A 12,915-nucleotide genomic window follows, 5' to 3' on the forward strand; every position below is an offset into this window, starting at 1 on the left:
TAAATTACCATCAAAAGTGGAGACCTAAGTGGGTTACATGAAATCCATTGGTGATATATTAGGGAGGTGGGAGAAACCAAAGGGGGGAGGGGAGGGTGGGGGGGGATGGGGGGGGACCTCTGGGATTGGATAAAAGGAAAGTGATAGACACATGCTTCTTTTACATAGGTGGGTACAGGATAGTTAACAGTCAACAATTAACATGATAACAATAACAATGAAGGAATTTGTGATCCCTGTCCTGGTGCTAGGGTGCCCTGGTTGTGCCCTGGATGGCGGGTGGGGGTGGGAGAGGAAGAAAAAGGGAAGTTACAAGTTATGCTGGCATTTCACAGATCTGTTATCTTAGATGCAAAAATATAATAGGCTCAGTAAAGATCGAAGTTGATCTTTGTTAGGGAAGATGCTGGCTTAGGACATGACTATCCACTATAAACTGCTTTTTAACCAAAGGTTTTAATTTCCGACCATTCTTTGTGTTTAGTTTAGGTCTTTTGAGTTTGCAAGGCTGCCACTCAGGCCTTCCCTGAGCTAGCCAGGTTAGCATATGTAGCCCCTTTTCGTCCACAGTGGGTAGGATCATCCTAAGCGAAAGGATACAAGAGGCCAAAAATATGGTGACAGAAATTATTTGACTGGGTAGCGAGCACACAAAACAATATACGGATCATGTTCCACAAATGCACACTTGAACCTATATGGTCCTATTAACCAATGTGACCAATAAAATTTAAAAAAAAGAAAATGGAAAAAAGAAAATGTCTCAAATTTAAGAGAAATGATTATATAAAACTACTTTGCCCTTATTAATAATTAAAACCAACATTATTTTGTGTGTTTTTGTTTTATTTTGTCTTTCCTTTGTATTTTGGAAACATTGGGCCCCAAATAAGCACAGTTTGCTCAGGTCATCATATGTTTCTTAGAGGGAACGTAGGCTGCTTCCTGCTGGTCCTTTATCCTTTTTTCTTTAAGGTTTTCAAGAGGAAAAAATGCAGAATGTGCTATCCTTTAGGACAATACTTTGTCCTGTCTCTAACTATTCTATGACGCTATGAATAATAAGAAATTAAGTAAGGGAAAATACACCTGTCAGAGGTACAAATGAAATGATAGTTAAAAGGAAACAATAAACAAACTAGAACTCCTACTTTAAAGAAATTGAGCAAAATGCAAATTAAGTGTATTCTAAAGTAAGATATTAACAAATGATTGACATATCTAAGAAAAGCATGAAAGTTTATAATATCTGGGGAAACAGAAGCGTGAAGTCTTATGGCTAGGTGATATGTAAAGATTATATAAAAACATTTTTTGAAGTTTAATTTAAAAAAATATTCAGGTGGAGGGAACAAAAGGAGAGATGGAGGGGGATCTGTAATACTGTCAACAATATAGTAACTTTTTATGTCATGGGTTAGAGACCTTTTTTTTTTTTTCCCAAAGTAATTCAGTTAGTGTAGGTCCAAGATAAAATTAGAATCCAGTTTTCCTACTTCAAGCCTAGTGCTTAGGTAACTTTAAAAAGCTTGTTCAAATTATTAATATAGCCTGTAAGAGAAGAAAATTTTTGCTTTCTTCACTATGGTGTCTCTAGGGTTTAAAATAAAGCCTGGCATGTTAGGCTCTCAACTGGTATTTGTGGGACACATGCACATGCACATGCACTAAGACTTAATTTTGACATGTTTGTGACAAAGTTTTTATGTTTAATAATAAGATTTAAGATGTATAAATGATTTGGGTTATTTTATTGAGCAGAGTGATTTCTTTCCTGGTCCTTGTCCAGATGGATTCGAAGAATGAAGCCACGGACGAAGGGTGGTAGGTGAAAAGTACAGAAACTTTATTGCAAGCAAATGCTACTTCTAAAACCTTAATTCTAAATTCTAAGCCTAAAACTCTGCTCCCCTTGGCACAGGGGGGGCAAAGGGGTCACCTAAGAAATGTGTCCTCTAAGTTCCTAATCCTAAAACTCTTCCCTCCTGGAGGAACAGAGGGGTCCCCTAAGAAGGGTGAACACTCTTTCTTTGTCTTGAGGCATTAAATAGACTGGAGACGATTCTTTTCTACTGTAGGACCTTAGCCCTGTAACAGCTCTCACAACCCCCACATCTGCACTTTTCCTCTTTTTGGTCATCTTACCTGTTTAGGTTGGAGTCATTTTTGATTTTATCTTACAGCTTTCTCCCAGTTGTGCTGGCCTGGGATGTTTTATCTTACAGCTCTCCCAGCTGCTCAGGTCAGGGCTACTTTTGATCTAACTTATGGTCACTTTAATTGCTCAGGACAGAGATACCTCTGTCCTTGGTTTATAGCTATTTTAATTGCTCAGGCCAGAAATGTTTCCATCTGCCTGGACCCCTCCCTCCTAAGGCATTTCTCCATCCTCTGTACAAGTAAGATAAGCACCCTGGCGTCTTCAAGTCCCCATCTATGCATTCCTCTCCCATGGACCTTTTTTATTTCCTAAACCTTCCTAATTAAGCTAGCTGGCTAGCACTTTCATAAACAATCTAAAATATTTGATATTTTTCTTTGAATATTTGTGAAGTTTTGGTAGGTAATTTGAATTATAGGTAAATACTGATATTTAAAGATATTTTTGGCCTATAAAAATGGCATTTTTGTGTTTCAATTGAAAAACCACTGACATATTTAATGGGGGCATAATTATGTCAACATTGAATATTTTTTAATAAAGAAAAGAAAAAAAGAAAAGCCACTGACATAAATTTGATAATGCATAATTCTAAGAATATGAAAAAATAATAATGCTATATTATATTGGAAAAATATATCAGCCATGCTAATGATCTCTGATAATTAGAAAAGTTTATACTATCTGATTAGACTAGAACATTTAGTATAAGACATTCTAAAAGCTTGTTAAAATGTAAATTTCTGAGACCCTATTAATTGAGATTCTGACTAGAAAATCAAGTCTGAATTCCTTGGCCTGGCATAAAAGGCCCTTTGAATCAGCTCGTCACTTCAGTGTGGTGTCTGTCACCATCTCTTCACTCCATTTTACTCCCGTTACTTTCAATCACACATTACATATTCTTTATTTTAATCTTCTTTTTCTATTAACTTTTTTTATGTCAGTGTCTCTGTCTTTGCCATCTCTAGCTGAAATGCCGAATGAAGTTTGTCAAATTAATAACTTTTCTAAGCCATTTCTGCACAGATTTATTTATTAATTTATTTATTTAAAAAATATTTTTATTGATTTCGGAGAGGAAGGGAGAGAGAGATAGAAACATCAATGATGAGAGAGAACCACTGATCAGCTGCCTCTTGCACGCCCCCTACTGGGGATTGAGCCTGCAACCTGGGCATGTGCCCTTGACCGGAATCAAACCCAGGACCCCTGAGTCCACAGGCCAACGCTCTATCTACTGAGCCAAGCCGGCCAGGACAGATTTATTTTTTTATTTATTATCTCTCTCCCCCTGTAGCTAATAAAAATCCTCAGTGGCAGGACCATTCACTGGCATTTACTAAAACTCCAGTAAATTTAAAGATTTTATTGAATTGCTGGCAAGTCAGGGTTGAGTTTATGATTGAAGGCAAGGGGTTCCCTCCATAGGTAAAGACTGGCATAGATTCTTAGTGTCATAGATAGATAGATAGATAGATAGATAGATAGATAGATAGATAGATAGATAGATAGATAGAGATAGAGATAGAGATATATTTGTTTTTTTAGAGAGAGAGGAAGGAAAAGGGAGAGAGAAAGAGAAACATCAATTGGCTGCTTCCTGCAGAATCTCTGGATTGAGCCTGCAACCTGGGCATGTGCCAGGACCAGGAATTGAACCAGTAAACTTTTGATGTATGGGACAATGCCCAACCAACTAAGCCACATGGCCAGGGCTATATTTTTAGTTTTAGTCCTAGTTCCTCTCTCTCTCTCTCTCTCTCTCTCTCTCTCTCTCTCCTGCCTGCCTCTTTCAATCTCTCCTCTCCCATTCTCTATCTTCTATCTCTCACTGTCATTCTTTTTCTCTCTCAAAATGACACATTATAAGTAGATATTTTTTATTAATTTCTAAATTGTTGTTTGTTATTATCTCCCCCTTACATAGTTTTATAGCTCAACTTTGTCTTAATTGGTAGTTGTGCCTTTTGTTTGTTTAATATCACTAATTTCTCATTATATTGTGAGTGTTTCTCTTGGTATTTGTGCTCAGTGTAAAAGGGAATTGATGTTTGGAAGCATCTCAGAACATTTGACCTATGATTTACAGCATTTACTTAATAACACAAAACAAAACAAAACAAAACAAAAAAAAAGAACATGTTTTAGTGTCCCCTGAGATTTCCCCCATTAATGTCTAATTTTAGATTGTTTCAGTTCCTGCTATTGGCAGCCTTAGGAGCTGCCAGTTCACACAATGCTTTCAAATTTACATTGGTAGGCAATAAGAACATATGGGACAAAAGTTCTGCTTTTCAGTCTCCATTTTAACCTTTCCCTTTAATATTTAATCAGCATGAGAGGAAATAAACACTTTTTATCTCCATTGTACAATGGAAGTGATCTCCTCCCTTTCCTCAGTGATAGTCAAGTTCCAGATGGCTGCCTTGAACTGCAAATTTTAAATTAGATTGAGTCCTAAGAGAACTTGGCAGGTACATTTCTTTTCCTTTTCTTTTTAACTTTGTTTTTTATTGCCCCCTATTTTCCCCTGGACCCCGTCCCACCCCAGGCCTTTACCACACTACTGTCTGTGTCCATGCGCTATGCATCTACGGATATAAGCTCTTTGGTTAATTTCTCCCTGTCCCCCCTCCCCCTCCACTCTGAGATCTGTCAATCTGTTCCATGCACCCATGCTTATGGATATATTTGTTCAGCAGTCTATTATGTTTATGAGATGCCACATGTTAGTGAGATCATATGATATTTATCTTTCTCTGACTGGCCTATTTCACTTAACTCCAGTTCCATACGTTTTGTTGCGAAGAGTAAAATATCTTTCTTTTTAACAATAACATAGTATTCTATTGTGAAAATAAATGTACCACAGCTTTTTTATCTACTCATCTACTGATGCGTACTTGGGTTGTTTCCAGATCTTAGCTGTTATAAATAATGCTGCTGTGAACATGGGGGTGTGTATATTCTTTCTGACTGGTGTTTCACAATTCTTAGGATATATTTCCAGAAGTGGGGTTGCTGGGTCAAAAGGCAGTTCCATTTTTTAATTTTTTTAGGAAACTCCAAACTGTTTTTCCCAGTGGCTACACCAGTCTGCGTTCCCACCAGTAGTGCGCTAGAGCTCCCTTTTCTCCACGTCCTCATCAGCACTGCTGTTTGTTGATTTATTGATGAGAGCCATTCTGGCAGGTATGAAAGGAGGCAGTGTATACAATGGATTAAAGACAGTCTCTTTAATAAATAGTCTTGGGAAAATTGGATAGATACATTTTAAAAAAGTGAAACTAGTCCACCAATTTACACCGTACACAAGAATAAATTCAAAATAGATAAAATACTTAAATGTAAGTCACTAAACCATAAAAAACTAGAAGAAAACATAGGCAGTAAGATCTCAGACTTCTCCTAGGGCAAGAGAGACAAAGGAAAAACGAAACAAATAGAACTATATCAAACTAAAAAGCTTCTGCACAGCAAAAGAGACCATCTCCGAAATGAAAAGGGAGCCCACTGTATAGAACATATTTGCCAGTGATACATTTGATAAGGAGTTAATTTCCAAAATATATAAAGAACTTATACAACTCAACAAAAATAAGACAATCAATCAATTAGAAAATGGGCAAAGGACCCGAATAAACACTTCTTCAAAGAGGACAGACAGATGGCCAATAGATATACAAAAAATACTCAACATCACTAATTATCAGAGAGAGAAAGGTATTTTTACCACATGTTTCTAACATGGAGCCAAAGGGCCAAACATTAGTCCAAAATTATTCACAGGACTGACATCCCAAATTTGTAATAAGATAGCAGTTTTAAAGAACTATCTGACAATTCCCCTGAGATATAATTAGAAGGAAAAAATAATTATGAGAAAAAGACTTAGGATTGTTAGCGCATTATGTAGCTGTCAAAAAATTAGACCTATTACTACAGAATATCATCTGAACAATTATCAAGACATAGAATTTAAAAGGGAAATAGAATTATTAAAAACACTGCTTTTTCTGACCTATATCTCCTGCTTCCTGGAGGCGATGGGGGGTGGGGGGAAGAAAGATCTTAAGAATTTTTTACATTTTTGTCTTTTTTTTCTAAAAAGAAAACCAAAAATCATTAAATATCACTTTCTCATAAATGATTATGTGTGAAATGGAATTGCCTGGATATTTATTCACTATAATGTTCATAATTAATGATTCTCAACTTTATTGACATCAGAATTAAAAATCAAAATTCTCATTCTTTTTTTAAAAATATATTTTATTGATTTTTTACAGAGAGGAAGGGAGAGAGAGAGAGAGTTAGAAACATCAATGAGAGAGAAACATCAATCAGCTGCCTCCGGCACATACTGGAGATGTGCCCGCAACCAAGGTACATGCCATTGACCAGAATCAAACCTGGGACCTTTCAGTCCGCAGGGGCCGATGCTCTATCCACTGAGCCAAACCAGTTTTGGCAAAATTCTCATTCTTAAACCTTAGGGAGGGAAAGCATTCTAAATCTAAAATAAGGAAGTCTTATTTTTTAATGATTCCCCTGTTTTGATGAATAATTAAGCCTTTTTTTAAAGGAATACTTAACATTTCTATAAACTTTTAGTTCAATAAGAGTTGTCAGGTAGATATAATTATGGTTTTTCTTAAATTTTTGTTGCAATATTTCTTTTCTATCCAAATATATTTGTCATTGGCTACATTCTTTTTCTGAAGCTGTGCTATTTTCTTATACAATATAAAATACATGGGCAATATTTTAAGTAGCAAAGATTCCCGATTATTGAGCTCTACTTGTATATGAGGGACTGTGACAAAAACTTTGCACAGGTTGTCTCTAAATTATGAGTTTTTTCATGTATCAAAGGAAGTAAAAATAGTATTCACCTCTCTGTGTTGAATGGAATAAAGAGTTGGTGAATGAAAAAGCCTTCACTACAATGCTGGCCATGTAGTACTTTCTATGTGCATTAAATATTATTTAATATGATACATAATATATTTATATTAATATCTTACTTAATAGGATTGTCCTATGAAACTATTATTTAAGAGTTGAGAAGATTGAAACTTAGGAGTTTAACTAACTTGCCTAGTTTCACAAAGTAAAGAAGCCAGAATCTCCAACTCTGAAGCCCAAGGGTGTAAGTTGATTCTCTTGTTGCTCCAATATTCCCCACTCCACATACCATCTCCCAGGATATATTCAATGTCAGTATGAGGGAGGACTGGGCCTCAGTTATGAACATGTGCTCAGTTATGAAGAAGTCTATCCTGCTTATTGGAAAAGCACTCACCTCAACAGTGCTCTAAAGCAGGATTTTTCATTCCATTTGTACTTACTGGGTCCTAGCACTCTTTTCAAATCCTGTATCTGTTTTATATTTGTTTGCTTTCTGGTTCTCCTGCCCATCCTCCCTCCAGTCCATCCTTCATCTCCAAGCCATCCAATCTGCCATGGTGAAAACCAGAAAGCTTTTCTTCCCCAAGTTCTCAGTAGTCATGACACAATGCTACGGTTAATTAGTCCCAGCATTTGAATTTGCAATTTTTTGTTGTTGTTAATCATCACCCGAGGATATTTTGCCATTGATTTTTAGAGAGAGTAGAAGGGAGGGAGAGACAGAGAGAGAACATCAATGACTCACACCGATTAATTACCTCCTACACGCGCCCTGACTAGGGCCAGGGATCGAGCCTGCAACCAAAGTGTGAAGTATGTAATAGGTGCCCTTGAGTGAATTGAACCCGGACACTCTTCAGTCCTCAGGCCAATGTTCTCTCCTCTGAGCCAAACCAATCTTGCTAGGGCAAATTTGCAATTTTTAAAGGTGGTTAGAATACCTCACTTAAGAGATTACAATAGGCTCTTCTTAAGAAATTGTGTAAATTTGCATTGAAGAAATGAAACACCAATTATGTTTTTATATGTGTAAAAGGTGCTCAGGATCAAACATTATATGGTTGCTGTGAGCAGGGAATGCTTATCCCTTCTCAAAACGGCCGACAGAAAAATATTGTACTTAACTTTTTTGTGCATCTCATAATCTTTGTAAGAGTGAAACCAGATGGAAAAAAGTAAATGTTTTAGGCAAGAATGTATAAATTGGAGAAAATTTTTGGGAAAAGTACTTTGAGTACTAATTTCCATCTTTTATAGTACAGATATAGGGTCTCTAAGTTAAGAGATCCTTCTGTCCTTTAATTAACAACTGGTCAACATGTCATTACTGGGGTAAAAATCAAGAGGAAAAGTCATCTTGCTATTTCCTGCCTTTCAATTAGGAATATAAGCAAACCTTCTGTAACTCTTCCTGTTCCCTAGCATTAGCCTTCATCCTAATGACCTAGAGATAACTTTTCCTGATAAGTTTTTCAGCAAGAATAAGTCAATGGTAATTTCTCCTGTAGAGACTGAATTGCTATGGAAATCAGGGCTGTTTATTTCTCAAGATCCTATTCTAAAATGATTACTTTGAATAGCTTCATGCTTTAAATGTGCTAAGTAATCTATCAGGACATAAAACATTTATAATTTATAAGAATACAATTAACACTACTCTGTAATATACTAAGGTTTCTGGGTTTTTTTGCTTTTACTAACTCTGGGCTACAAATCCTGAATGAATTGATAGTATGGCTGTCATAACATGTCTAATTTGGGAATAATTAAAGGGCTCAAAATTGTTTGTTGCGGATGACTAAACATTTAGTGTGAAGTAAGACATTTATAAAACTAAGTTAGAAAGACTTTCCATATTGTAAAACTATGTGGTAAGTTCTAATGTAATTTCTAGATACTCATTTCTCAATGACTACTCATTTATGAGACCAAATTTATTCTTATAACCTTAGTAATTTATCCCTTTTTTATGCATCTATAATTCTTCATCTGGCCAACTTCCTCATCTGTAATGACTTTTTTATTTTCTCCAATTTACTAAATCTTATGACCAGTAATTCTCTCATGACTCAGAGTCCTGTGATATGCACATGTTTGTGATGTGATATGTGTGCTTATGGAGTTTGGGGATAAGTGACTTTGGATTTCCCTTATCTGAAAATTCAGAAACAAGGCATTTTTTTATTTTTTTAATTATACCTTACATTCAATATTATTTTGTATCAGTTTCAGGTTTATAGTACAGTGGTTAGATATTCATATACTTTACAATCAGATTAAAATATTAACAGATACTTTTGGGGTATAAAAATGATCTGATAGGGAATGATGCTATCAACAAAATGTCTTCATTTATCTATAAAATTGTCAATAATTTATGGAAATTTTTCATTTTCTTTTTTACAGCCTTAGAGCAAGGAAGGGAGAGACAGAAAGAAACAGATGAATGTGAGAGAGAAACATCAATTGGTTGCCTTCCATACGCTCCCTGACTGGGGATCAAACCCACCAGTCAGACCTGTACCCCGAGCAGGAATCAAATTGGCAACGTTTCTGTGCAGTGGGTGACACACAACCAACTGAGCCATTTGGCCTGGCTGAACATTTTTTATTTTCTTCTCCAAAATTTTCATTAGTTTCTAATGTTAAGACTATTTCTTTTTAGTGTTTTATTTTTATTTATTTATGTTATATTTTTTCTTCACTAATTCTTTATAAAACCAATTTAATCTCTCATTGTTCTACAATGCCTCCCTAAAATACATATAAAAGAAGATTTTGAGTCTGAGTGAAGAGCAAAAAGATGAGGTTATTAATAATGACAAGAGGAAAACCTAGACATGAAGAATGGTAATGAGTTTGGTTTGGAAAGTTAAAGTCTGGTTGCCCTTCAGTACTCACTCACCTCTTCTTCCATCGTAAATTACCGTCCAATTTTTAACTGATATTGGGCTGTCAAGAGTAAAGTAAATATTTTCCAGCTTCTCTTACAAACAGGTGTTGATCTGAAACAAAATTCTGGCCAGTAGGAAGTAGGGCAAATGCTAAATTCAGTGTCTAGGGAATGCCATTAAGGAGCAAAGTTTTGTTTTTCTTCCACACCTTCTCCTGAGGGATAGAAGGCAGAGGTCATGGCTGAAGCCTCAGCAGGAATTCTGAAAGATTTATCTTTCATACCATGAGACCGGAAGCCACAACCAAATAAGATAAAAGTAGTCTGGATCTCTGCCACTGTGAAATGAGAGAATCAACTTTTTAAAATTATGACTAGAGTGGAATTTCTACTAAGGGAAGTATAATCTCTTCCCACCAGATTTCAATGTAGTGATTTTTCTTTTTCTTTCTCAAACTTTCTTTTTTCTGTTGTGTAAAAGTAAACTAAATACCATCAACATATAAATGCCTATTTTTATGTATATGTTATTCTTATTCATAATCTTAGATATGTTGATTATTTTTAGTCACATGGATTATATATGAGTATATATTATATGCAATGAAAGTATTTTGTGTAGCTTGAAAGAATTTAAAGGTCAGACATAATTTAAGATTGAATCTCACCTATGCCATATATTAGTTGTATATCTATGAAAAATTTCTCAATCTCTCAGAAAACATTTTATTCATCTGTAAAATAGAGATAATGTTTGCTCAAAAATTGCTGTGTGGATTAAATGAGCTAATGTATAGAAAATGGTAAATAAATTTTAGTTATTCTCTAGCTTATGAACAATGCCTAAGACACAAAAAGTGAAACTTATTGAATAAATTCCACCTTTAAATATGAAAACCCCAAAATAAGTTTTGGTTGGGTATTGTTCATGACTGTACTATGAAAACCCTGGTCAAGAGAGGCTGTTCTGCTGGAAAGATGCCATCCCAGAAGGAAGGCACCAGCTCAGCCACACCTCGCCAGCTACACCACCAGTGTGACAAGGGAAGGCAAAGGTTGCCGGGGTCCAACGCCAGCAGGTCCAGGGGTTCCCAAAGGCGTAGACGGAGTCGGCAAAGAAGGAAGGACACGGAGACAGTGTTCAGTTGATCAGCAGCCTAGCCTGGGTCTCCAGCCAGGATCTCCAGCCAAGTTCTGGTCTGGATCTCCAGAGAGGTTATGCTGTTTATTGTCTTGTTACATCCGTATTTATACCAGTTGATTTTAATCCTGTCAATTTCTATTGCAAAGGTTAGGGAGTTTCTTATCTCCATTCCAGGGAGTAAAGATTATGTAGCTTAAGCGTGATTGTTTGTAGTTAAAGTGATTAACTACCCGCCTGGCACTTAGTTAAGGAGTTTTTCCCCTCCTTGACTTCAGGGAAAAATCCCTACCTGGGGAAACAACCTTTCTCGGAGAGGTGACCTTGGTTAAAACACATAGTGCCAAGAAGGTGAGCAAACATATTAAGAACAGTATGCTATATACGCCAGGTCCCTTGAAACATATGCTGTGCAGATGTTTCTTTCCTGCAGCGACTGTGTCAAGCAGCAAGGATGGACTGGCTTCCAGCAAAAGGTAAAGGCAGTTCCAGAGATCCAGCCCTGTAGCAAGTAAAGATAGATGGCATGATGGTATTAAAGATAATAAAACTTTATCAAAAGACAAGGAACTGAGGTAGTCCAAAGACTGCTTCTGGGCCTTGTTGTAGAAGATTGGCTTGAAATTACCAACTGCTTTGCTTCCCCACAGCACCCAGAAGATGCTGCTGACTTTGACAATATCAGATGGAAATGATGCAGAGTGCTCGTGATGTAAACCCTGACCATCTCCACCTGCGCTGGTACCAGTCCACATACCGTATGGCTTGTTTGTCATCCAGGCGCTCCTGGCTTCTCAGTTCAGTTACCAGCATGCCATCGAAGAGTGTGTGGTTCTCATTTATGACCCCATAAAAACTGCCCAAGGGTCTCTCTCACTGAAGGCATACAGACTGACTCCCAAACTGATGGAAGTTTGTAAAGAGAAGGATTTTTCTCCTAAAGCATTGAAAAGGGGAAGAATCACCTTTGAGCATATGTTTGAAGGGCTGATCCTAATTAAAAATTTACATCTGATCAACAGACTAATGTGGGAACTTGAGAAGTCAGTTGTAGCAGATCATCGTGAATTGCTCAGTCTTACTAGCAGCAATCATTTGGGAAAGAATCTGCCATTGCTGATGGACAGAGTGGATAAAATGAGCCAAGATATAGTTAAATATCACACATACATGAGGAACACGAGTAAACGGCGGCAGCAGAAACACTGGCAACAGTGGCATTGCCAGCAGAAGCATATGCAGTGCCAGATTCGAGGAGAGCGCCCCCCCCCCGCCCCCCACAATTTCCTGAGGAGGATCTGTCCTACTCTTCAAACCATCCAGCCCCCAGCCAGGAAGGATTCTCGATTCTTTGCTGACCAGGTTAATACTTACTGCCAGAACATCGAGGAATTCACTGTCTAAAACGTAGGCAAACTCTTCATGGCCCAGGCTCTCCAAGAATGCAAGTAAAAGGAGTTTCCAGAAAAGGACTTAATATTGACTCTTGCAGTCACATTGGGGAAACTCTTGGAAATAAATATATTTGCATAATGAAAAGTCTTACTGGCAAATAATATAAATTTTTTAAAAAGGAAGGCTGAGTAGCTATTTTTTTTCCTCTCAGAGTTGAATGCCTATGTACTCTTTGATCTAAATTTTTTATGACTGAAAACACTTCATAGAAAGGTAAGCTCCTGGATGAAGAAAGACTTAAATTTGCATGTAATCCCTCAAAATTTACATACAATACTTAGTACAAAAGTAATGTAAATATTTGATTTTATGACATATTATCTCTTAATTTTAATTCTTACTTGCACTTCA

The 12,915-nt window shown here is 36.6% G+C and overlaps 1 pseudogene; it reads left to right on the forward strand.

Annotated features, from left to right (window-relative positions):
- Positions 1 to 10,946: 10,946 nt before the first annotated feature.
- LOC118666566 lies at positions 10,947 to 12,561 on the forward strand (annotated as a pseudogene).
- The last annotated feature ends 354 nt before the right edge of the window (positions 12,562 to 12,915 follow it).

This window comes from Myotis myotis, unplaced genomic scaffold, assembly GCF_014108235.1.
Source record: "Myotis myotis isolate mMyoMyo1 unplaced genomic scaffold, mMyoMyo1.p scaffold_m19_p_11, whole genome shotgun sequence".
NCBI lineage: Eukaryota > Metazoa > Chordata > Mammalia > Chiroptera > Vespertilionidae > Myotis > Myotis myotis.